The following is a 25,582-nucleotide window of genomic DNA, read 5'->3' as shown; positions in this document are numbered from 1 at the left end:
ACAGGAGCATAGGTATCAAACAATTTAATTAGGTTGGTATTTGAAAAATTGACTTTATCGTCAATAGATTGATAATTATATATAAGATGAAATGGAATGGCCTCTAGATCGGCCTGGAAGGTATCTAAGTTTATATCTTTTAGGGGTCTATAGGTCACGACTTTAGGAAGCACTTCCGGTACCATACCACTAAATTCAAAGAAAATGCCAAAGTGATCGGAAAACGTAGAGTTAATAATGCCAGTTTTTTAAATATTTAGCTGATTAGTAAAAATAAGGTTGATAATAGAGCTGGTGCTACTAAAAATACGAGTTGGCTCAGCTACAAACTGCTTTAGATTAAAAGTCTCACACAAAGATATTAATTAGCGTGCATGGTTGTCATAAGCTTTTGAAACATCAATATTAAGTCCCCGAGGCAGGTAATATGATTAAAATTAGAAAACAGATCAATTAGTGTCTCCTCTAATGTTAAGAAAAATTTTGAATATTAGAATTTGGAGGTCTATAAATTATTCCAAAAATATGCGATTCACCATCAATAGTAATTTTAAACCAAAGGCTTTCTAAAAATTCATACATTTCAGAAAAAAGAATTTCATTAGTTAATTTGCTCTGAACAAAGGCAACAATACCGCCACCTCTATAATTTTGTAGATCATTTCTTATTAGTTGGTAATTAGGGATGTGTACAGCATTACTATTAATATCGCGAGTTAGCCATAACTCTGTAATTGCAATAAGGTTAAAATCTTTTGAACACTTCTGAAACTACTTAAGTAGTGCGTTTGAAGAGAGGTTATGAAAAAAAAACTATATGTAACAAAGATTATAAAAAAAAGAGTTAAAAGAAAAAAAAAGGTAACTAAGAAAGTCAAGAAGTTAGTTTGTCGCAAAGTTATCCAAGAAAAAAAAATTGAGCAACCAAATATTTACGAAAGTACTTGTCATTTTATTTACATGTATTAGTCCACATATATATATGTATATATATATATATATATATATTTATATTTATAGTCATATAAAAAATAATACTTCCATTTAAGCTAATTACTACAATTCATTACATTTTTTTTTCTTTTGTTAAAAGTAAATGTTGCGCTTAGTTCAAAACAGCCGATGTTTTTTCTACTATTTTAAATGTTCTAAGAGTTAGTTTCAACAATAGAAAACAGAAAAATATGCTACTGCAAAGTATCCATAATCAGTCACCAAATTTTATGCCTCTCCAATTATATCCACCACTAAAAACACCTAAATGACATAGGTCATCGGTTTCAGGTCATCTATAAGCTTTCACACGTCAATCATTCGCGGATAGAGTAAATCCTTCCCCATCTGATAACAGAATAGTAGTTATTAGCAGTCCAATTGAATTAATTTGCAAAGGTCTCTGGCAATGTTAATCTTGCAGGGCATTGCAAGCAATTTGCAGCCATTGCAATCTTGTAAGCTGTGGACTAGTGCTCAAAGTTCATTACTGTCTAAAAACAAACAAAACAAAAAGTACAAACAAGGTATGATTTTTTTTGGTATTCGACATCGGTTTTAAGATTATAAAAAATATAGCATTGTTTGATTCTAAGATTAAAATGCTATAATACAGGTTTTTCAAATTTTAACTAACTAAGAAAAAACTATATTTTAGTATAATTATATACTCGATATTTTATTCTAATATCCAGTGCGGTACAGCAAAAAAATATTAATAAATAATCCCGTTATGTTAAATTTATCTAGTAAAGAATTTTAATTGTAATAAAAATAAGTTTTTGCAATTACGATTATCTGATTTACAATATCTTTAGAAATAACCTAAATAAACTAATAAATAAAATTAAATACACATAGTATATGAGGGATATTAAAAATGCATTTAGAAATTTATAACAGAAGCCACTAATGGTCAGTTAAAAACTATACTGCCTGTAACTACTGTAAATAATGAAATTAACACCCACATTAAGAATATCAAATGTTTGGCGGATTATTTTAACAATTACTTAACTAACACTGGTTTTAAAATGTACAAAAAGAAACTAGCCAAAATGAAATAGACTTAATAACAGCCCCGTTCAGATCTTTTTATTAAAGTGCAGTGGATAAAAATATATTAATAACTCTCCTGGTATAAATCACTTTACCTCTTCTATTATCAAAAAGACACATTTATTTGCAATCCACCAACTCGTTCATATTATTAATTTAATGTTTACTACGGGAAAAGTTCCTCCTAAACAATTTAAAATATTGATTGTGTCACTTATTTTTAAATTCGAAGAATTTCGAAGAAGTATCTATAGCCAGTAAATGTAATAAATAATTTTACTAAAGTTTTTGAAAAACGCCTTAAGATGACATTTCTCATTTTTCAAAGTAAACGCTTAATTTCAAAACAACAATACGGTTTTCTTAATGATTCAAGTTCAACAGATGGCCTTAAAATAACAGAAAAATTAGATAAGTACAAGAAATGTATTACAGTATTCCTACATTTGGCCAAGCCGTTTGGTACAGTACCCTGGCTGTTGGATGTATTATCTTTAAATGGAACAAGAGATCCAGACTTAAAAGTTTGTCAAAGTTATCTAATAGTAATTAAAAATAGAAATACCTTAGTGAACCGTGCTATATAAGGACCTTTACTATTTATTGCATATATCAATTATTAGGTTTTGACCTCAAAAGTCGAAGACCAATAATACGTACACACGCTACCAACCTGCTATATGCAACTCTTTAAGGGAAAGATGTAACCGTTTTTAATTGTTAAATTTATTAAATGATATTTGAGACCAAGACTTGTTTTTTTGCCGGTTTAAAATAATAAGTCTTTATTTTATTAAGGAAGTTTCCTTTACTAAGTATCTGAACATTTGAACTGATAAATATCTGAAATGGAGTTATCACATTCTAAATATAACCGAAAATATTCAAAAACTTTTACACAAATTTTACATTCTAAAACTAATTTTAAGCCAAAAATTGTTGGTCGATGTTTATAAAGCTTTGGTTAAATAATTGATTAGATACGGTATCTTTGTGTGGGATGGACTATACAAGACTTTTTTAAAAACCTTAGATGTGGTACAAAATTACATTTTAAAAATATTATTTGCTTAACTGAAACTATATTCAACCAATTTATTGTATTCTTGTAGCATTTTTGATGTGCGATTAGTTTATTTCTTAAAAGTTTCTTGGGTTGTTCATAAAAACTCCAAACTAAATAATGCTGTATCAAAAATTCCAAGGGTAAAACAAATACACCAAAATATATTCAATTTAATTCCAAAATATGTGCAAAAAACAATGAATAGAAGTAATATAAGAAATTGTATTTTTGCAAAGAATAAATATTTGAAAAAAGAACTCTTTAAGAGTGGTTAGAATAATAAGTTTGGAGGCATATAAGTTAAGCTTAGTTTGATATATCGAATATGTAATTTAGTCTAAGTGTACATATTAGCAACATATAAATCTATTGATAGTGTATGAAATATAAAAAATTTTGTTAACAGTTTTAAATTACCTAAGCCCCATGAATAAATTCCTAGTTCCTTGTAATTTGTAATATGTATTTTATATTGATAGTATTAATTAATAAATTATGAATGGTAATGGTAATATGTAAATAGGTTATAAATAAACAAGTTATTAAGAAAAGTATACGACTCTATCTCAGAAACTGAATTTATTAAGATGCTGCAATAGCGTATATGTCTTGCCTTTTTAGGTTAAATAGGTCATTAAGTAAGTCAATTTTTTTAAGAATTTTAATAATTTTTTTTAATGTTTAAAAAACTGAAAAATTAATATTTTACGAGAAAGAGATATAAGAATTTACTCCTTATATAACTTCAGAAATAGGGATATATACTTTTTTTTTAAATATTCCTTTCGTTGATTATATATTAATTAGATGCCTAATAGACATTTAATTTTTATTAGATTTCACTTAAATATGTTTAAAGATGTTTTGTAAAAATGCTACTTTAGAAGTTTTCAGAATTATTATTTAATTGTGTACTACAAAAGTTTTTTCTAAAATATGTGTACCGGAAAAGGCTCTGTATGCATAAAATCAATATAACAAATTTTTACTTTTTTTAAACAATATTTACTTTTATTCGTTTGGACGGTTAAAGGTTATTAATGGGTTTCTTCGGAAAATCATTCTGCTACTTCGCCATTGGAATGCTATCTGATATAGTGTTAAATTGATGCAGGATGTCTGGACTCTCAATGTAGATATTGCCCCGTATGTGTTAATTATCTATAAATATGAACTTCTTATGTTTCCGGTGTGGTTTTTACAAAAACACCCAGAAAGGCAGAACTATTCTGAAATCTCTCCTGCTCTCCTTTATAAATGTTATTGAGGTTTTGATGTGATCCAATACTATCCCAAATGATAAGGTATCTTCAAATAGTATAGTCAATCTGTAATTTTTTTTGGCAGAAATAGGCGAAATCTTGACACTTTGGCAAAAGTTAGTGTTAGTTATGAAAAGCTCAAAAACAAAAAGTTGCAAAGCCTTGCCCCGTACTTTTTTGGAAAACTCAAAATTTTCTGCAAAAACCGTGGGTTTTTTTCAATATTTCGTTATCGAGAGACAGCGTTTATTTTCCAAATATCATATGAATCGCGCATAATAATTTACTGGAGCTGTTCTATTTCACTTAACAAGACAAAAAAGTGTAGAATATAATTACCTACAATTACTACCCATGGTTGTCACTGTACATCAATAATTGCACAAGATAGGGAGCGCTACACTCACTAAAGGTTCATTTCAAATTTTTATAGTAGCGCAATGATTTTTTGGAACTATATTTGACATATGTTCTACATAGATATTTAATTTAATCCTTACCTAATAAGAAATATTTAACTCGAAAAATTCATCCATTATCCCAAAGATGCTGGTCATACACTTTTATAAAAGGTAAAAAACACGAAATCTACAGCATCACAAATATATCTAATAAAATAACGAAGGTTACATGTTTCGCTCGACTAGAGCATCATCAGACCATAACATACACAAAACACCTGATATATCGTTATTTTATTAAATGTATTTGTGATGCTGTAGATTTCGTGTTTTTTACCTTTTATAAAAGTAATAAGAAATAGATTAGTTACCTTTACAACGTAATATTAGGTACTTACCTGTAACTGAAAATGCCTTTAAGCAAATTTAAAGGTTCAGAAGGACGCATTTAAGAAGCGAATGATTAATAACGCATTAAATATTTTTTATTTTGTTGCACATCAAACGATTGCGATTTGTTCTTGTTTACATATTTCATAATCCTACGATTGGGGTGCACGATTCTATAATATCCTGAGTCTTGAGTTAAGTAAATGACACTTAATGACTATGGAATCCGGCTTTTTAATTCTTTGAGCAGTGGATTATTGAAAAACATAGAATTAAGTCATCAATTGTGAATAGTCATCATACTATTATTATGCAATAGTTTCTAAAAGCAAAGTGCGATATGTTGGTCGAATGATTTTCTTGGCAATCTTCTTGCTTTGCTTTTTTTTAGTCGGCGGTTCTTCACAGGTTTTTTTTAACCTCTCTAAAGATTGATGCATTTTCAGCTACTGTCTGTTCTTCGACGTCTTGGTCATTACATACTCTCCGGTGTGTTAAATGCTTGAAATGGTCAGATGGTCGATATGTGGATGTTTTATATTGATTGCCCGTACATTACTGGAGTTTTTGCCTGCACAGAATAGGTAACTGAGCACGAGAGACCGGCTTTTCTACAACCGCAGGCTGGACCACAATCGTTTGTTTTACATTTGCAAGAAATCATTTCCATTATTTTTTTTCTGCACTGGGCCTTTCATGTTCTTCAACAGCTGAAGTCCTTGCGGGGTGTTTTGCCAACCCCATTCCAATGGATCCAGTTTGAGTTCTACATGTTGAAAATATTTAAAACGCTGAAAAAAAATTATTTCGTTATGAAATTTTGGAAAAAGTAATGTTAGGTAACTTTGTCTTCCTCTGTCTGCGGCGCATTTGATTTTACAGAAAAGATACTGGAATTATAATTGTAAGCAATTTAGTTATATACATTTTTTGTTCTGGAGACTTTTTTTACAAAATTTTAATTATTTCATAAAAGTACGGGGGAGGGATCGCAACTTTTGTTTTTGGGCTTTTAATAAGAAAAATAAGACCAACTTTTGGCAATGTATCAAGATTACGCCCATCTTTGCCGAAATTGACACTTTTCATATGACAGATTGACTTTATTCTAGAAATTCATATTTTACGTTTTTGTTTAGCGATATTGATTGCATATTCCGGCAACTATTCTTATGTACATCTTATTATTCCTTCTAGAAGCTCTTAGTGCAGACATGTTTCTTAGACTGTTGAGTGATCTACATTGGTTTGGTCCTTATCTAACTTTATATATGCATATGCTTATAACCTATGACATTACAAGTATGATAAGTATGACTTCATTAACACACTGGTTATATCTATTTTGACAAAAACATTTCCAATATTCGAGACATGTACTAGTAAAAAAGCTAATTGTTAAAAAACATACAGTATATATTATGTGACGAAGGACAAACGGTTATATTTTTAATGATAAACTGTCAAGTTTGGTTTTCACATTTTACATTAGCATTTTAAATAATATGCCTAATCCTTTCCCGTGCAACTTTATTTTAATAATTTTACCTCAATTATATTTCCATAATTATATTTTTAGTTAGTTAAGAAAATTAAAAACTGTAAAAAAGAAATAAAATAACTAATAAAAAAATTTTAAAAATATCGATAAGATTTACTATTCTATTAACGAACATTAAATTATTTAACGAATGCAGCAAGGAAATAATGTTGTCTTGATAAGGCACAACTGGTTTATCTTCGTATTATATCACAATATTTAATCACAAGCCATTTACTTTCTTCACCACTCTCTTTCACTGCAGCGTTCGGCAAACAAGCGTGAAAATAAACTGTTTTCGTTTTAATTTCTTTAGATTTACGTTGCATTGGCGGAAATTTTACGTGTACCCGAAGCCCTGAAGCAGTTGTGGTTGTTTCATTAAAATTGCAGGGCTGCATACGAAAACAACTTGCGAGACTTTAGTCACGTCACACTGTGAATTTTCAAATCACTTAAATTTAAACATTTTCGCATATTTTAACCGAGATTCGGCTTTCGTTCATACTGCCCTTTATTCGCCCAGCGATAATTGAATTTTCGCTGACAAGCCGCAATTTGAGTAGAATATGTAGTGCAGAATATAAAATGTAGAACCTTAATATACCATTATACCAATTACAAAACTTATCGGGTTCGAAAAATACCTTAATCACATTGTGCTGCTTGATGTTTGTATTTTGAATTTCTATTCTAGAGTATCTTTAATACTCTTGTACCACCTATCAAATTTTCTTAGAAAAAAGTCTCTTGTCATAAGAAATCTGGTAGTTTATATTTTGTATGGATAAACTTATAGTTTCCGTAGACCTATTCATATTTTTGAGTTTATTAGGTAGCTCTATGTTGTTGGTATTCAGTTTGAAGTTAAATTAATGGCGCTAATAACCCAAACTAAATGATTTAATTGCCATCGCTGAAGAGAACGTTACAGATATAGTTAATGAATAAACGTTAGAAAAAGTTCCTACTTATAAGCTTTATCAAATTAATTAAAAGAGATTTTTTTTAAAAAAATTGATCAATATCTAAAGAAAACTATTTATTTCTAGCTCATTTTATTTATTAGAACTAACCAGTTTTTAAACTCTAATTACTCTTTCAAAAAAAAATATATTATAAAAAATTAGACCACTACAAGATCTATGATATTGACTAACACAGAAAGAATCTTCTTAAAATATAATCTCTCTGCAATTATTTCAAAAGTGACTATATTATTAACATTGCTTTTAAAAATGAAAATACTACCAAACAGTTCTTTTCAAAATTAAAAACAAAGACACCGAAGGACCTAAAAAGTAATGCAATCTATAAAATTTCATGTTGTGAATGCGATGGTGTGTGTAAACGTCAAGGTATTTAAAATCTAGAATTTCTGAACATAAAAGAAGTTCAAAACCTATCATGTATTTCATAATAGTAATTCAAAAACCGCTGTTGCTGAGCACTTTCAAACGTTTCATTATACATTTCATTTTGAGAAAACAGATATTCTATCTAGACAGCAAAATTATAAAAAAAGACTCTTAAGTGAAATGATAAAAAAACACCCAAGAAGCAATAATAAAGAACAGGATGTTGAAAAACTAAGTAATGCTAATTTCGACTTAATTACCAACATCAATGTGAAAAAAAAATAAAAAAGCAAAAAAACGAAGAATCGTTGTGATAAAATCTTTTGGTTTTTAAATTTAAAAGGTTTAGAAATTGTGTTGAGTATTAGTTTTTTTTTATTTTAGTTAAGTCTTATAACCAATTTTTTAAAGTAATTAATTTTATTCAATGTAACATTAGCTGTATAAAATAGGTTCAATGATTTTTAATTTATTATTAATTTTTATGTACCTTTTAGAATTTGAGAATCATCTAATAAAGGTCAAAGCGTCAATAAAACAAAAAATAAGCAAGGATATAAACTAAACTAAATTATAAGTAACAGAATAAATGCGTATCTATTATGCAACAGCAATTACATATTCAAATTTATTATGGTTTAGTTATTTTTTCTGTTTAGTTTAAAACGGTAATAGCTTTTTCATATATAGGAGATAACTGTTATATCGATACTGATTACAGTTATTGATTATTTAATATTGAAAAAAGAAACATTTTTATTTCCATTCGTTTACTTCATTTACTAAGGCGTATAGATAGGTATTTTATTTCTATATGCATCAAGTAATTTACATTATACAAGGGCATGTAGTTTTCTTCATATGGTACCGTTACAAACATAAAGTGTATTAATATTTATTGCATTTTTAGAGTTAAATGTCATGTTTGTTACTTTAAAAGAACCGTTAATATCAATAAGATTAAAAAGTAAGAAGATGAGGGAGGTATGTGTGTATATTTGAGATATTTGTTTAAGTAATTACTTATTTACACAATTTTAGTTAAAAAATAAAATAACATTATTTTGGAACCGTACTACTAAATTTAAGCGCGAAAATTTAAGAAATAAAAACACCGATAATAAAATATAAGCTCATTCAAATATTGAAGTTCAATATTATGCATTTAAATCTGTACTTTATACTTGTTGATATTTTTTGTAGTCCTTAATGTGTCAATATCCAAAAGATATTGTCAAAAAACTATGGTTAATAAAGAATAATATTAATCTTATCAAGGAAATTATTTATTTCTAGCCCATTTTATTCATTAGCGAAATGTAACCAAAATATAATAAAAACAGATTGGTACCAAAAACCAACATTTTCAGACAGGTTTTTAAACTATAACTTTAACTACTCTTTTAAAAAACAATAATATTATAAAAAATTTGAAAAGTAGAGAACTGCAAGTATCTCTTATTGACTATCATGGAAAGGATCTTTTTAAAATATTTTTTTTTTTAAATGCCTATCTACATAAATTAAATAATAAGTATATGTAATAATAAATTATGGGTTAAAGCTAATCAGCAGCTTAAAAACAAATCAAAGTCGCAAAAAAAAATCTTTAAAATATTCTATTGTAGCGTTTTATTTTTCTACTTCTTATGTTCACTAACGCTCCATTAATCTTTCATTAATTTCAATAATTACATTAATAATTTCAGTCAACTTCTTTTATTCATATTTCTTTAAATTCACACTGTCAATGACACATTACTAATGTATGGCATCACTCTCCTGGTTTAATTATCCATGCTTTCTGTTGACGGTCCATCACTTTTCTGATTGGTCTTAATTAATATTTTCTCTGATTGGCTGATATTGACAGCTCAGGCGAGAGGTAGGGTCGTAACTGATTTAGTCGGTACTGCGTCCATTTTTCGACGACTTGTTCCCGTGTTGCCGGTAGGAGCGCACGTAAAAGGCCAGTTTTTTATTTCCGAATTTTGTGAAGCAGGAAGTGGCCAATATGGTTTGTAATTTATATTATTATATTATATATATTATATTATTTTATATTATAATTTACATAATAATATAGTTTGTATTAAGTTTAGATTCTTTAATAGCCGGTCATAAGTGAACCTTCGAACAATCCCAAGCCTTCAATAACTCTGAGCTACCGTCTGCAAACTCTTGGCAAAATAGTAACACTGTAAGGTTAACGCCACACTATATCAGTAATCTTTCTCAGAAGATTGCAAGAAAACTATTAACATTGCTATTACGAATTAAAACACTACCAAACAGTGCTGATTCAAAATTAAAAACAAGGACACCAAAGAACCTGGAAAAAATCTATAAAATTCCATGTTGTGAATGCCATGGTGCTTACATCGGTCAAAAATTAAGGTATTTAAAATCTAGAATTTCTAAACATAAAAGACGTAGAAAACCTCACGTACTTATTGATAGTAATTTAAAAACCGCTCTTGCTAAGCACTTTAAAAAGTTTTAACATCCATTTGATTTTGAAAAAACAGATATTCTATCTAGACAGCAAAGTTATAAAAAAATACACTTAAGTATAATGACTAAAATTAAAAAATTCTTAAGCAGCATTAATAAAAAACAGGACATTGACAATCTAAGTAATGCTTATTTTAATCTAATTAGCAACATAAACGTGAAAAAAAAAACTAAGAACACCTTGTACATAGCCTAAGATCCAATACTATATACTTAGTCTCCAGGTATATTTACCAAAAAATTATGACAGCAAACCTAAACGCAGAAGTTATTGTCATATTTTTATGATAACATTAAAATAATAAAAAACTGTAAACTTTTTGCAAAAAAATTTATTAAAAGAATATTTGGAGGGCTAATGTAGGAAAACATGAAACTGCTTGACGTTATTCGAAAGTGAGATGTTAAACCTAGAAAGGTATTTAAATATAACACTACAATATGTCTAAAACAACCAAGAAATGTCCCAACTTAGACTTTTAATTTTTGAAATAAATACAGTTCACATCAAAGATAACAAGAGCAGTAAATAATATTTTGATTTATTACTTAAATTGCTAAATTTTAAATAAATCCAGGTTTATGCAAAGTAGAATAGGATGATTTTGATAAAAAAAATCAATTTAAATTCTGCAAGTTTCCTAAATTTCTGATCTGTAATTATTTAAACATAATTTTTTATTTCGTAAAATTACTTATATTACTAGTGCCATTGAAGTTTAGATATGTAAAATAATATACAACTGGAATACATACATACTCGAAAACTTTGATAAATATTTTCTAATTTCAAAATCAAATGTGACAGCAGCGATGCCAGATGTAAAGAATGAAATAATGGTACAGCTTTTCTGGAATGGTTCTGCAATACCAAATGGCCAGCATCGTTACAATGTAATAATTCATTTCAAAATGCGCTTGAATTGGGTGGGTTGTGCTATTTTAAATTAGGTTGGTTAAGCATAGATATCCAAATAAAACCCAACCCAAAATTAGAAAAAGACTAAAATCTAACCCTAATCATCATTACGACTTTCACCGATTTTTGAACATTCACAGATGGATTCACGGTGTCTCATGAGGTAATAAACTAAATTTTACATGTTCTTCGGATAAAGTCGTGCTGAGAATGTTGCATGAACATAGGTTCACAAATGCTTCCTGCCGAAAACTACAGCAATGCCGATAACTAATTTTATTTATCAAAAAAAAAATACTGTTTAGCCCTGGTCCGTATAAGTAATAGTAAAAAGAATATAAATCCAGTAAGCTGGTGGCCAGGATAGTCACACCTACGTCTAATCCAACGTCTATGAAAAATGTTATTTAAATATTTAGTCATATTTTTACTTCTATGGGACGGAGCACGTCACGCTGTAACCATATTTGTCGTCTTCTTTATATTGAAATAGCCTCTAACAACAACTCTTTGGTGAATGAAATGGTGTTAACCAAATTACGACGCTATTTGAAGAATTACATACGAGGAGCCAGATTAATGAGCTGCAGAGCTTGGACTGGTTGCAGATGAAATGGGTACAAGCAAAAGCTATGCATTGTTCTCTATACAGTCAAATATGTTAAACCAGTGCGACTTCATATTCTATGAACACTAGTTGATCGTTCAACACTATTCAATAATATATATTGGGCGGCTGCTGATTAACGTATGAAAGAAGCATTTTAAAATAATGCGGTTGCTCTCAGTTGACTAAAAACTCTTCCAAATATTTGTCTATTAGATATTCTTCAATATGGACACCGGAGGCGGTATTCAATCACTGCTGCTCTACCTCTTCAAATACAATATCCATATATTATCACCATGTCTGCTTATTCTTTATTTATAAATACGTGACACTACTCAGTGTAAATTTCTGTCAAACTGATGGAACTACTATAAAGGAAAAACAAACGGAAGAAGTATCCATGGCAACAAAAAAAAACAATATCCGTGGTACTAGACCTATTTGATGTTGATAAAACATCATACTAGAGACAATTGGTATTATAGCATTGTAGTTTTCGTCAGAATAAGACTAATAAATTAAAAAATGATATCTTGGCAAGGAAGTATTTACGAACCCATGTTCAAAGCACATCGTTTTAAATTTACCTAAAGAACACGGAGTGAAATTTTGTCCCTTGCCTCGCCGGATACCCTTTATATATAAGAAAAATAAACATGTTATTTAGTTTTATTACATTATACATTATTTTTTAATTATTACCTATGATGATGACACGACTAGGCTTCAAAATAAAGCTTCATATTTTATCTGTCATGGGATTTGTACAAATTGTTTGCTTCCAATGCTTGTAGCGAAGATGGCAAGTAAATATTATATTCTGAGATTCTGCCATTCCCCGTTAGCAATTTGCGATGATAAATGTAATTCATTAATAGAATATAAATTTCATTTTAAATATTAGTTTTTATCGAATTTAATTTTGCAAAAAGTAAATCTTTCGCATGATGCATTCTTCTAAATCTTAAAATAAAATTTTGCCGAACACATGAAAATTTTTACCTGCACCAAACCTCCACTGATCATATTTCTTTTGGTTTTTATTCAAATCATTTAGTTTTATAATTGTAGGTAATGAATTGATAATACTTAAAATGAATTGAAAGTTTTTATGTCAAATATTAAAATTTTGGACAAGAGATTTTCATTAAAATCAAACCTTTTTGTTATGTCATTACAGGAAAGTATCAAAATTATAGTTTTTATTTAAAAAAAAAAATTATGTTTATTTTTAGAAATTTATTCTATTAGAGAAAAATGTAAAATTAAGCAAAATTATGATATAATTATTTATTAAGATACATTTCTCGACTGCTTAAGACTTGAGGAAAAAATAATGCCACGATTTCATAATTATGGTACATTTGGCATTACTGCTGAAAAGAATGAGTAAAAAACAGACATTAATGTTTCTGAACATATGAAGGGTAGGCCTTGAGAGCTGAGAATTATACTACGAGTTTACATAATTCTTTAGCACAAGGGAAATGCAGCATAATGTCTAAAAATATGCACTGTTGCCTTTCCTTTAGCTGTCAAAAAAAAAATTCTAGGCCGCTAAGTATACGAGCCCTGTCTCAGTGAAGTTGGCCCAACGCCCCAAAACATGATTTTTTAGAATTTATTTAAGAGATAACTAAAATTTTATTTCAAATATAATATTTTTGGTTTCTTGAAATGTTTATGGAAAGATAACAAAACCGACGCAGCTATTTTTAAACCGTTTTAATTTCGATATTTTTTTCTTTGCAAAATGATTTTTCTATCGCAAAATACGTGATGGAAATAACTTAGTTGAATAGTCTGTTTATGCGCTTCGATAAAATAAAAGTAGGCTGTATAAAACAAATTGCGTTGCTAAGAATAATATTTTGCGTTGCTAAGAAGCCGATTTTGACGTTTAAATCAACTTTCAATGCATTATTGTTGTTGTTAACAATTAAAAATGGCTCGTGGTAATGCTGTCTCTGACGAAATAAGAAAAGTCATCATTCACTTGCATTTAAAAGGTCAAAATGCTTCCCAAATCGCTGACAGTATTAACAAATCGAGGTATACAGCTCGAAATATTATTAAATTGTACAAAACAACGGGATCTGTTGCTCAAAAACCCAGAATTGGAAGTCGACCGCGTTATTCCAACACCAACTTAAGAGCCTTAAAACGGATTATCATGGGAAATCGGCGTGCTAATTACAACGAATTGAAATTATTGTGGAATCAGGCAACAACAAAAAAGTTTTCAAGAGCAACCTGTCACAGAGCCGCCCAAAACCTGGGATTTAAAACTTACAAGGTAGGCTGAAATAATTTTTTTTATTATTCGTTTTTAAGTTTCAGTATTTTTAGGCAAAAGAGAAACCCCTACTGACAAAAATTCAGAAGAAAAACAGGCTAGCGTGGGCTAAAGAACACAAATTATGATCTTCGAACCAATGGAACTCGATTATTTGGAGTGATGAAGCCAGATTTGAAGTATCCGTTGGTGATAGTAGAAGTCGTGTCATAAGAACTAGAGAAGTGTTTCAGAATGACTGTCTTAAAAAAAAAGTTAAGTTTCCGGCTTCTGTTATGATCTGGGGATCGATGTCAGCAAGTGGAGTGGGAAACTTACACTTTGTGGAAGGTATTATGAATGCTGATAAGTACATCAATGTGCTTGAAAATAACCTAATACCCCAAATTGAACAAATGCGTTTAAACAAAATCGAATGTATCTTCCAACAAGATGGTGCCGCTTACCATACGGCTAAAAAAGTAAAAGATTGGATGTTAGAAAACATAATTCCAGTTTTAAAGTGGACGTCGAGTAGTCCAGATCTATCGCCGATTGAAACCTTGTGGCATATCATGAAGAAGAAGCTCAGATCGAATCCCGCAAGAACCGTTCCAGAATTGCGAACCCGTCTCCAAGAAATTTGGTTGTTAGTTGACAACATTAGTTGACACTATGTTAAGACGTATCAAAGCAGTAATCAGTCGAAAAGGCGATGTAACGCAGTGGTAATTTGCTGCTATTTGGTTTTGTTGATTTTTATTAATCGATAGATTTTTTGAATTTTTGTAAGATATTTTTCCTCAGTTATAAAACATGTAGTATTTTAAGCTAATATTAAATAAAAAGATCATATGTTATTAGAAATACCTTTTAGTTTTTAATACGTTTTTGCTAATATGTCAAATTTCATAAAAAATCCTAGTTTTGATAGTTGGGCCAACGTAAGCAACACTGAGACAGGGCTCGTATACCTACCAATATGGTTACATTTATTTTATATAATTCTACAAAAAAAACTAAAAGAGAAATATTGATTTTTATTCTCAATTTTATATTTCTATCTACAAACAGCTTATGATTTTGTTAAAATTAATTGTTTTAAAAGCAGTATACTCGTATAAATATATATATAAAATTTACCTATAATTTTTCCTAAATACATTTAAAAGAAAATCTCTTCTTATTTTAGGGATTTGATTTTTTTTCCGATATCCCTATATAATTTCTTTGTCCATGTTTTGTCTGGCAGTAAAACGTCTTCTTTGATAGTCATGAATTTGACTGCGCCATCTACGGAACCCAGTTATTTGATGGTTATTGCCTCAATATTAGTTAAGTTTATTTCTTCCATATAGATAATATTCCAGATATTGGCTTATCAATCCCAACGTTTTATTCCCAATATCGGCCTCAGACAACTTTGGGGCGATATTTCCCAAAAGCCGTTACATGTTCTGTACAGGATATACAATGTGATTGTTAAGGTCTCGCATCCGTCCACAAATGTTCAATTTTAACATCAATATTTGCATTTAATGAGAAATGATGACCAAGATGTGGTAGTTATTTCTCATCAAATTGAAAGTGCTTGATTTTTGAAATGTGTTGATACCATAATATTTGCATTTTGTTAATACTTTAGCCCCATGCTGTATGCCTTATTAAACATATTAAGAAGTTTCTGCAAACCTCCTCGATATTTGCTAAAACCAGATTATCGTAGGCATATGAAATTTTGTCTTGATGTGATGAGGCAAACATTAAATAGTCCATCATCGATTCATGATATCTTGATTTAATTTAACTTCAAAGGTACTCTTACCATAACTTAAGCCTACAGCACTTTAAATTAAACATTAAATATTTGTATTTGAAAGGTTGTGAGAATACGGTTTAGATTTTTGGGGTCTATGAAATTCGCTAATATGTGGAACGGCAAATTTGCTTCAGATGTAGCAACATTAAAGGCCCGGCAGGAGTTGACGTATGTTCGCTCCAGCTCTGTAAACTTTGCTTTATGAAATGCGGTTGAAAACGAAATCCTGCTATGAAATAAACATAAGGACCTAGAATATATTTGACATCCATTGTTGGCTTTGAAAGTGCCCCTTTATTATGGAAATTATTATATATGATTTCTTTTAGTGAAATAATGTTTCATATTTTATATTTGTATTATGGCTATTTAACAGGTGTTACAAAAGCATACAAATACCAATTATAATATTTAAAACAAATTTGTTTATTATTATGTTCTTTCAATAAAATATTTTAACAATAATAACAATGATTTCCAATTCGATTTATAACTGTAAGAAATTTCTTTTAATCATTTGAGTAAGATCAACATTTTATACTATATAATAAATAGTACAGTATAATAAAATATATTTAAAATTCAGCTAGGAAAGCTTACGGCCTTTATTTGATACTAACTTAAGTTGATATATTTATTTTTGATAATAACAAGTTTTTGTTTTTGTTTCACTATTAGAAGCTTTGGCTTAATGTAGGACGAATTATTTATTTTCCTAACCATAATTTTCCGTAAGCCTAATTTATTTTTTGTTACAGTTGTTTTTTTCATTGCCCAATTCATGAAACATTATAAATAGCCATTTTGATTTTTGATTTTTCTGTTGATATTTCATCTCGTCCATTCCTTGATATTTTATAAATCTCTAACTCAGTATTTATTTCAATATTTTGAAGTTTGTGTTGTTAAAGAGATAGATAGAAGTCATATATAAGTTGTTATTGATAAACCGTCAAATTAAGTTAACTGTTATTCGTGTTCCGAAAGGTGAATTTACCTTCTCTATGAATCAAAAACCGAAGAAATAATTTTTGAGCATTTACTAAATTTCTCACACTCACTTATTTTCTATATTTTTTCTAACAGAAAAGCCATTTTTTTAGCAGGTTAGAAATACTACGCGGTTTACGTAAAAAAATATATAATTAATATTAAAGGATCAGTGGAAGAGTAATCATATGTTTAGTGGTTTCAAAATAAATACCTGTAACACAATTTAAGAACCATATTTTAAATTATGAATTAAGTTATCTAAATCCAAGAAGATAAACCCCTTAAAATGAAATTAACAAAATATTTAAAAAATAAACTACCCGAGTACTATGACCGACTTAAGCTCCTGTAGCAACTAGGAAGCAAGCCTGGGATGCCATTGGGGGTGCGACTGCGTCACGTGATGGCACTGTTCAGTCACTAGCGGTCATTCACACAGCACTCACACAGATTTACGCATAGGTCAAAGCCATCCCTATAAGTGCTAAAAGATTCCACAAGTATATTAGAACTACTTTAACAAAATAAAGGCTGTACCACTTTAATTCCACAATAATTAAAATATACCTACCAAGCAGTGAAAAAGTTAGAGAAAAGGAAACCGAAAAATTGTTTACTTATCTAAAACTCTGATTCCACTGCCCTTACACCACTTGATTGTAGACTTTTCTTATTGAAAATTGCAAGAGAAAAGCCACCTTTAAAAAAAGCAAACATTATTGACCTTAAGAAGCAATGGAAAGAGAAGAAGCGACTCGAAAGATTTGCTGTAAATTAAGAGAGACAGAAAGTACACAAAAAACTAGCTATACATAATTTAAGCTGTAGTAATATTATAAGGTAAATATGCAACCAATTGTATTAACAGTGTCAGAGATATTCGCTGTAGGTGCAGGTAAATATAGTTAAAAGTTATCAGCATACATACGATACGTAATAGATTGTCTGATGTACAGGCTCCGATGTGAAGATAATGAAAAGAAGGGGGGTCAAGCAAAGGTAGAGCATTTAAAATTCTACGCGAGTAGATAGAGGTGTTGTCCGAGACTTTATACGAGAGAAAAAGCTCTAAGAGCGTCAAAAGCATAACAAAGGTCTAATAAATGCGCTTACTCCACAGTTGCTCCAAAATACATGTATCACGGTAGAGGTAAATTAAACGTTTTTAGAAAACGAGACGTTGGATTTTTTTTAACATTTAGTACTATACGTAATTCTAATGAGTTTGCACTTACTTTTAACAGTTTGATGTCAGTAAGATAAGAAATGCCATAGCTGAATTTCGGTCAACTTGAAGATTGCTTGAAATGTTTTATTGTGCTTTTGTATTGTGTTATTATATTGTTATCAGTATATTATTTGGAATTACACAAATATCCCGTTTATTCGTTGTTCATCGGGAAAGAGTTTATTAAACATTTTGCATGCGATTGCTATTATTTGGATACATCGTTCATAAATAATAAAAAACTCTTACGTGATACTTTGCTTAAAAAAATATACTATTATTAGAATTAATAAGATATTTATTTTAATTCTTATAACAATTTTTCATGCCTATCTACGATAAATATTTACAATATTTTAGTTTAGATTTTTAAAGAAGTTTTTTATTTCCAAACACTCAGTACTTAGATATACGAATATATGCCGCTTCAAATTGATTTTAGAAAAGTTTTAAATTAAATAATGATATTTTATTAAAAATGTTACTTTTCAGCATTTTCGTGTCAAGGAGTGATATCACGAGTATGATGCGATCTTATATAGAGAGAAACCAATTTTACAGAGCATCTTAAATTAAGCATTTCAGGCCTAGAATTTCAAGTTTTTATGAATGCCAATTAAGTATTATAACTATATTAAACAGAATATTTTGAACAAAAAATTATGAATGAAATGAATTAGTTACTCTATTCTGAAAATCATTAAAGATGAGGATATTTGAAAAAAGTTTCAGAAACTAATTATGGATATCAAAATGTTAATATATATAGGATGTTTAATATAAAATGACTGCATGACTGCGGTCAATAAAAAAATAATATTTATCAATTAAATGACTTTGACCGGACGAGAGGTATTATTCTACGGGCACGCGGAATTTTATTTCGGAAGATTGGTAGTCTATCTACAGTACTATGAGATAGAATAGGACAAAAACAATAATGGCCCATTTTCTGCTTCTTCTGGCAATAAGTTTATAAATAATATGATTTGATCTGGTAACTTGTAGTCTTATCGACTGTTGCCTCATTAACATTAGTCTCATTCTCTTATTTGACTTAAATACATGTGTCCCATTAAGAATGTTCCTCGGCTGTATCTCAGGCCCCAATAATCGTAGAGCGTTGAAAAAAAAATTAGTATAAAAGTGGCTCAAAAAAAATAGCTGGAAAATATTTTGAAGTTCATTAGTCAACCGCGTTCAAGAGGGCGTTCTAGCTACTTAAAAACTTTAAAGTCTATTTTTTTCAAAAAACCTTTAATAACTTGCATCCCAAAATATTATCGAAATAATCTGCAAAGTATTCCTGACAAAAATGTTTTGACAACCATTTCTGTCAAATGTCAAATAAAGTGGTGGGGAGAGTTTCTCTCTTAAATGAGAAAAATGGTAAGAAGTAGGCTTTGGCTGCACCCATTTTTTTTTTGTAACTTTTATTTAAAAGCTCTTTTATTGCTTTATTTTTCTACCAAAAAGATATTATTGGAAAATTTTCCTAAAACCCGCTAGGGGACGTCTACTTCTAGCTTACGCTATTCGACTGATTATTTTAAGAAGCTCAAATGCAACCATGTGTGTTTTTTTACGGTATTAAGAGCGGAGAACAAAGAAACGTTTTAAATATAAACATTTTAATATATTTTAAAAAGAGAACATTTTAAATATTTATCAACGTCGACGCGTCATTGTAACACGACAAAAATATTTTGATAGTTTTGGCACTTGGTACCGATTAAACTGAAAAAAGATAAAAATCTTGCTTATTTTAAATGGAATAAAAAATAATATTATTTTAATTCCTACACTAAACTAATGCCTGCCGAGGTGTTCGAATTGTCGTCCGTCTTGTTCTATACAATTTTGAACTCTTCGTCGGGTTGATTCCACGGTTGTCTCTATTTCTGCGGCAGGTAAACTCCGAATAGCGCCCCTTATTCGCTGTCTATTGGTAGGAATCGAAGAAAATACAATGGCTTTTATTCTACCCCATAAATAAAAGTCAAGGCAGGTTAAATCTGGCGATCTGCAAGTATATGCAATGTAATCTAATAATGTTTCTATAACGATGAAATTACCTTGCCGGCCAAGGGAAAAAGCTACCTCTGCCAATCTACCGATCAGGGTACCGCTGATTAAGGAACGTTCGCACTTGTACCGCGAAATGAGCCGGGCATCCGTCATGTTGTAAAAACATGTTGGCTCTTATCACCAGAGGCACCTCTTCTAATAATGCTGGGAGCTCATTTCTTAAAAATCCAAGATATTGTTCTCCAGTTAGGCTCTCATCAAATAAAAATGGACCTGTAACCTGAGATCCTATTACACCGCACCAGACATTAACACTCTACCTTCCCTGATGCTGGATCTCGCGCATCCAACGAAGTTTCAGACCAATAGTGCATTTTATGTCTGTTAACTCTTCCGTCACTATTGAACGTCACTCCGTCTGTCCATAAAATTTCGTTGAGAAAATTTGGATTTTCGAGCAACTGATGGAGAATATCCATCCAATGACAATAATCTAGTCTTCTGTCATAGTCTTCTAGATTTAATACCTGGTGGAGTACTATATGGATTGGATGAAATCTATATGCAAAAAAAATTAAATTAAGTAAGTATCTAGGCTCTTGTTTTTGAAAAATTGTGTTATACCTGTGTTCCTTTAAAATTCTGTGAACTACAGAACGAGGTATGCCTAAATCGCCTGAAATAGTTCTGATGCTTAAGTGCGGATCAAATTCTACATAGGCCAAACAATTTATTATATTTTCCTCCGTTCTCTTGCGACCTTGTCTACGATAGGTTGGATAGACTACACTACCTGTTGTCCGAAAACCACGGGCCAAACGAAGAAATATGCCTCTACTCAGACGCCGGTTTTGAGGAAAACGTTGAGCATACAGCCTTGCAGCTATAGTAGCATTTACAAAACATTCATAAAAAATTTACCGACTCTTGCAAAGACAGACGCATTTAAATTTAAATTTAAATTAAAGTCAAAGAATAAACTCTGATCGAAATAAATAACTAAATTTATAGGACCACCGAAAACTTTTAAGCAGCTGTCACAGAGTTGTCACCGGCCTTTTTGTTTTTTAAACAAATGCAAAGCCAACTTATTATTAAAATTGGCATAATTTCATTACCTATTTATTTATACTCGAATAAACTGCTAACCGATAGACTTATATAAACTTTAATTTTTAGTTTCTTTATGAACACAACTAATATGTTGCTGTATTTTTTTCAATATTATTCTTTTAACTTATTTTAGCACATCATGTGGTATTATTTGTTGCTACGTTGTCCAAAAATTTAAAACGTTCCTATGCATAGTTTTCCCATACTGAATAAATTTATTCCCGCTGAAACTCCTTTATAAAGCAGTGTATAAATAAACGCCACCTTCCGGAATTTCTAAAAAGCTGGTATACCAAGATTGCTTCTCTACACAAAACTCAGTTTAATTTAGACACCAGTTGTTTTAACCCGGCTGGTAAATAGAACTTAACGACCATATTTGATGTTTTCACTTTCTAATGAACACATTTTTTTTTGTAACTTTAGTTAGAGACGTGATATCAAAATGCGGTTTTTACTAAATTATTAAGCTTTGTTCTTCGCTCTTAATACCGTAAAAAAACATATACGGTTGCATAAGAGTTTCTTAAACAGTCGTATCATCAAATAATCATCAAATAATCAGTCGAATAGCGTAAGTTGACGCCCCCTAGCGGGTTTTAGGAAAATTTTCCAATAATATCTTTTAGGCAGAAAAATAAAGCAATAAAAGAGCTTTTAAATAAAAGTTGTTTTAAAAAAATCGGTGCAGCCAAAGCCTACTTCTTAGCATTTTTCTCATTTAAGATAGAAACTCTCCCCACCACTTTATTTGACATTTGACAGAAATGGTTGTTAAAACATTTTCGTCAGGAATACTTTGTAGATTATTTCGATAATATTTTGGGATGCAAGTTATTAAAAGTTTTTTGGAAAAAATAGACTTTAAAGTTTTTAAGTAGCTAGAACGCCCTCTAGCGGTTGACCAATGAACTTCAAAATATTTTCCAGCTATTTTTTTTGGGCCACTTTTATACTAATTTTTTTTTCAACGCTCTACGATTATTGGGGCCTGAGATACAGCCGAGGAACATTCTTAAGGGGACACCCTGTACATTTATGGATAGTGATATTGCAGTGATTTTAACAATAGTATGGTATAATTATAGTATTTAGTGGAATCAAGAATAGAATAGTATTTAGGCGTGTGCCCTAAAAACTGGGTCAGTGAAAAAAATTAAGTCAAGTCATTGTACTTGTTAAACATATTCCAAGACAAACGAAGTATACGTTTTACTTTATTTTCTAGAAAAATATATGCGTAGCCCTGAATAGTGTTGAAACTAATATTTTATCCCATTATATAATTTTAATAGAACAAAATATTACTGTTATTATTACTTTTATATTACAAAATCTCAACTTCCCTGTATATTTGACTAATTATTATAAAAATTTATTATAAAAATATTCTACCACTAATTTGAGGTACTTTTTTTATGAATTAGGAGACAATTTTCACGTTTTAGGCTTTAGTTATTTTTTAGAAAAGCGTAATTTCATGTTTTTCATCAAGGGAAACGATGAAAAAGTCCACGCATAAGAGATATTTCACGTTAGAGAAGTTAACCGCAGTATTAGAATGTTCTAGGACTAGCAGGTCTAGCCTTTTAGGAATTTTTCTTTGGCGTGCTAAACTGACCTCATTAATTTCAATCCCTAATTCATTAATTTCATTTTACGAACGTTTAATTTTTTTTAAGCTTTAAAAAACATATATCTATTCAAACATTAATTCATTTTTGAATTTATTTTTATAAAATATATTTATATTTACTTGGTTGTTAATAAGTAACACTTAACTTAATAAGTAACATAACACTTAGCGAAACTTAATAACCTAAAAAACCTAGAGAAAAATATTTAAAAATAATTAAAAAATCATTAAAAGAATAAAAAACTAAAAGCAAGTTGCTTTAAGCATTACATCTTAACAACAGCTTTTAATGTATCTGTGTAAATAACTGATAAAATAAAAAAGCAGTTTTATCATAATTAATTTTTTTTCCATGGAAAAGTATTTAGATGTTTCAGATTATCTTCTTTAAGCTGTTTTTGTATAAAATAAATTTATAAATTAATGGGTAAAAAATGACACAAGAGTTTTTATTTAAGCATAAAGTCTTTTCTTTTAAATTGTTTTTTGGGGAACCATGTTTTGTATCTTAAAATTATTATAGCGATCGAAAATAAATGTTTAATTCCGCTTTTGTTCGAAAGTCAAGCAGAAAGTTGCGGAGCTGCCAGATCCCACCCTTAAATACACCAACTATAATATTGATGTACCTAATGGTTAAATACACGAGTCCATAAATATAGTTGTGTCCATCAATATTTAATTTGACGGTTAATATCAAGGTGTCGCTGAAAGACTGCGTCACCTTTAATGATTACGGACATCGCAAAACACATTATTGCATTGAAATTTTGATACCTGTTGGCCATACAATTAAAGATATACATTAAAAGATTCATGAAATTAAATTTTAAGAGAGATTTAGTTTTCGATTCGCACTCCATAAAAATTTGCATGTAATATAGAAATAGAAATAGAAATATTAAAACAAATCCAAATGTTTTTATTTTTATATTACTTTAAGAAAAATTAAAAAAATATTAACACTTACTTATTTACATTTTAATAGATCCAGATAATGGTCTTTATATATTTTATCTCCGACATTTTATTTTCGAGAAACCATCAAACGAAACTGAGAGAAAAGTATGTTTTTTATATAATGGTATTTTTTATTACAAATTTATTACACGCTAAAATGTTAGCGTGTAATAAATTTGTTATGTAATGCTGAGATACTTAAAATAAGAAAGGAAAATTCGGCATTTTTTTACTGTAAAAAGGGAAGTGAGCTTAAAAAAATATAAATTTCATCAGTCATGTTCATAGAGAAAATGTCTGTTATAGGAGTGACGTAAATCCCCACATATTTCGTGAAACACACGCACACAATATCCAGAAAAAATAAATGTGTGGGCTGGCATATTAGGGAATCACACTGTTGTGTCTCTCTTTTTAGACCAAAATTGGACAGGGGATCTTTCTTTAAACATGTTGGAAAATGTAGTTAAACCATTGATCCTTGAGATTACTGAAGACAATCCTCATGAATTGGAATTAGAAACAGTTTTTCAACAAGATGGGTCAATGTGTCACTTTAGCAGAAATATTATAAGAGAATATTTGACTAATACTGACCCTAACGGCTGTCCCGCCGCCATTTTGAAGTTTTGCAAAATGAGTTAGAAAATAAAAAGTAGTATTTAAGTTGCTTATGATGAGTGCCAAATTTTAAATTCTTATATAAACGCACTGAAAGGATAAGACAGGGGTGGGAGCAATTAAGAGCCCCAAAAAGAACACGAAATATTGTGCATTTTTAATAAGGTATTTTTCTTAATTATAAAAAATAGTGTTTAATAAGATGCATGTTTATGGATGATATTTATATAGATCTACTGTGTAATTAAATTAAATTCATATTATTCAGAGTGAATTTAAAGTAGTTACAAAAAAATCTTTGTGTTAATATCTATACATATTATGCATATTATTAATTTCTGATATTGATTATTGATTGGCTTGTTCTAGCAGAGAAAAACAAAGCCTTTAATATATAGGGAATAGCTAAAAATTCCTCAATTAGGTTCTTGAAATATATAGAGATATAGTAAATAAAAATCTCATGCCTTATAAATATTGCTTCCTTGTGAATCCAACAAAAAGTAAAAATACATGAACAATATAGTTTTATTACTTTTGTACAACTACCTAATCTATAATTTCAGTATTATTGTGTCTATAATAAGCATTTTCGGCATATTATAGCAAAGCATCTGAAGGGTACTTAATACGGTTTTGATGTCGGGCATACCCCAAATACCACAGCACACGAGACATGGACACATACACGTAATGTTCGGGCACCGGATTTACATATACAATATGACCCCGTAATTTGATCGTCCATATTTTTAATGTATTCGATGTACAAGGTGTATTTTGCCCTTTGGTTAAAT

General features: G+C 29.7%; 1 protein-coding gene and 1 long non-coding RNA gene across 4 annotated transcripts in view; one reads left to right on the top strand and one right to left on the bottom strand.

The window, feature by feature from the left end:
- Positions 1 to 25,582, top strand: part of LOC126743130 (uncharacterized) — an 802,914-nt gene that overhangs the window by 325,983 nt on the left and 451,349 nt on the right. The window lies entirely within an intron of this gene.
- LOC126743133 (uncharacterized) lies at positions 20,049 to 22,033 on the bottom strand. 2 transcript variants are annotated; one of them, XR_007662793.1, is made up of 4 exons: positions 21,080 to 22,033; positions 20,503 to 21,013; positions 20,231 to 20,450; positions 20,049 to 20,164 (listed from the first exon to the last, which is right to left on the bottom strand). It is a non-coding gene; the product is annotated as an uncharacterized LOC126743133 (long non-coding RNA). The 2 variants fall into 2 exon arrangements; XR_007662792.1 differs by having other exon boundaries at positions 20,049 to 20,450.

The sequence above is a fragment of the Anthonomus grandis genome, chromosome 12, assembly GCF_022605725.1.
Source record: "Anthonomus grandis grandis chromosome 12, icAntGran1.3, whole genome shotgun sequence".
NCBI classification, from domain to species: domain Eukaryota; kingdom Metazoa; phylum Arthropoda; class Insecta; order Coleoptera; family Curculionidae; genus Anthonomus; species Anthonomus grandis.
This window is presented reverse-complemented; position numbering and strand designations above follow the sequence as displayed.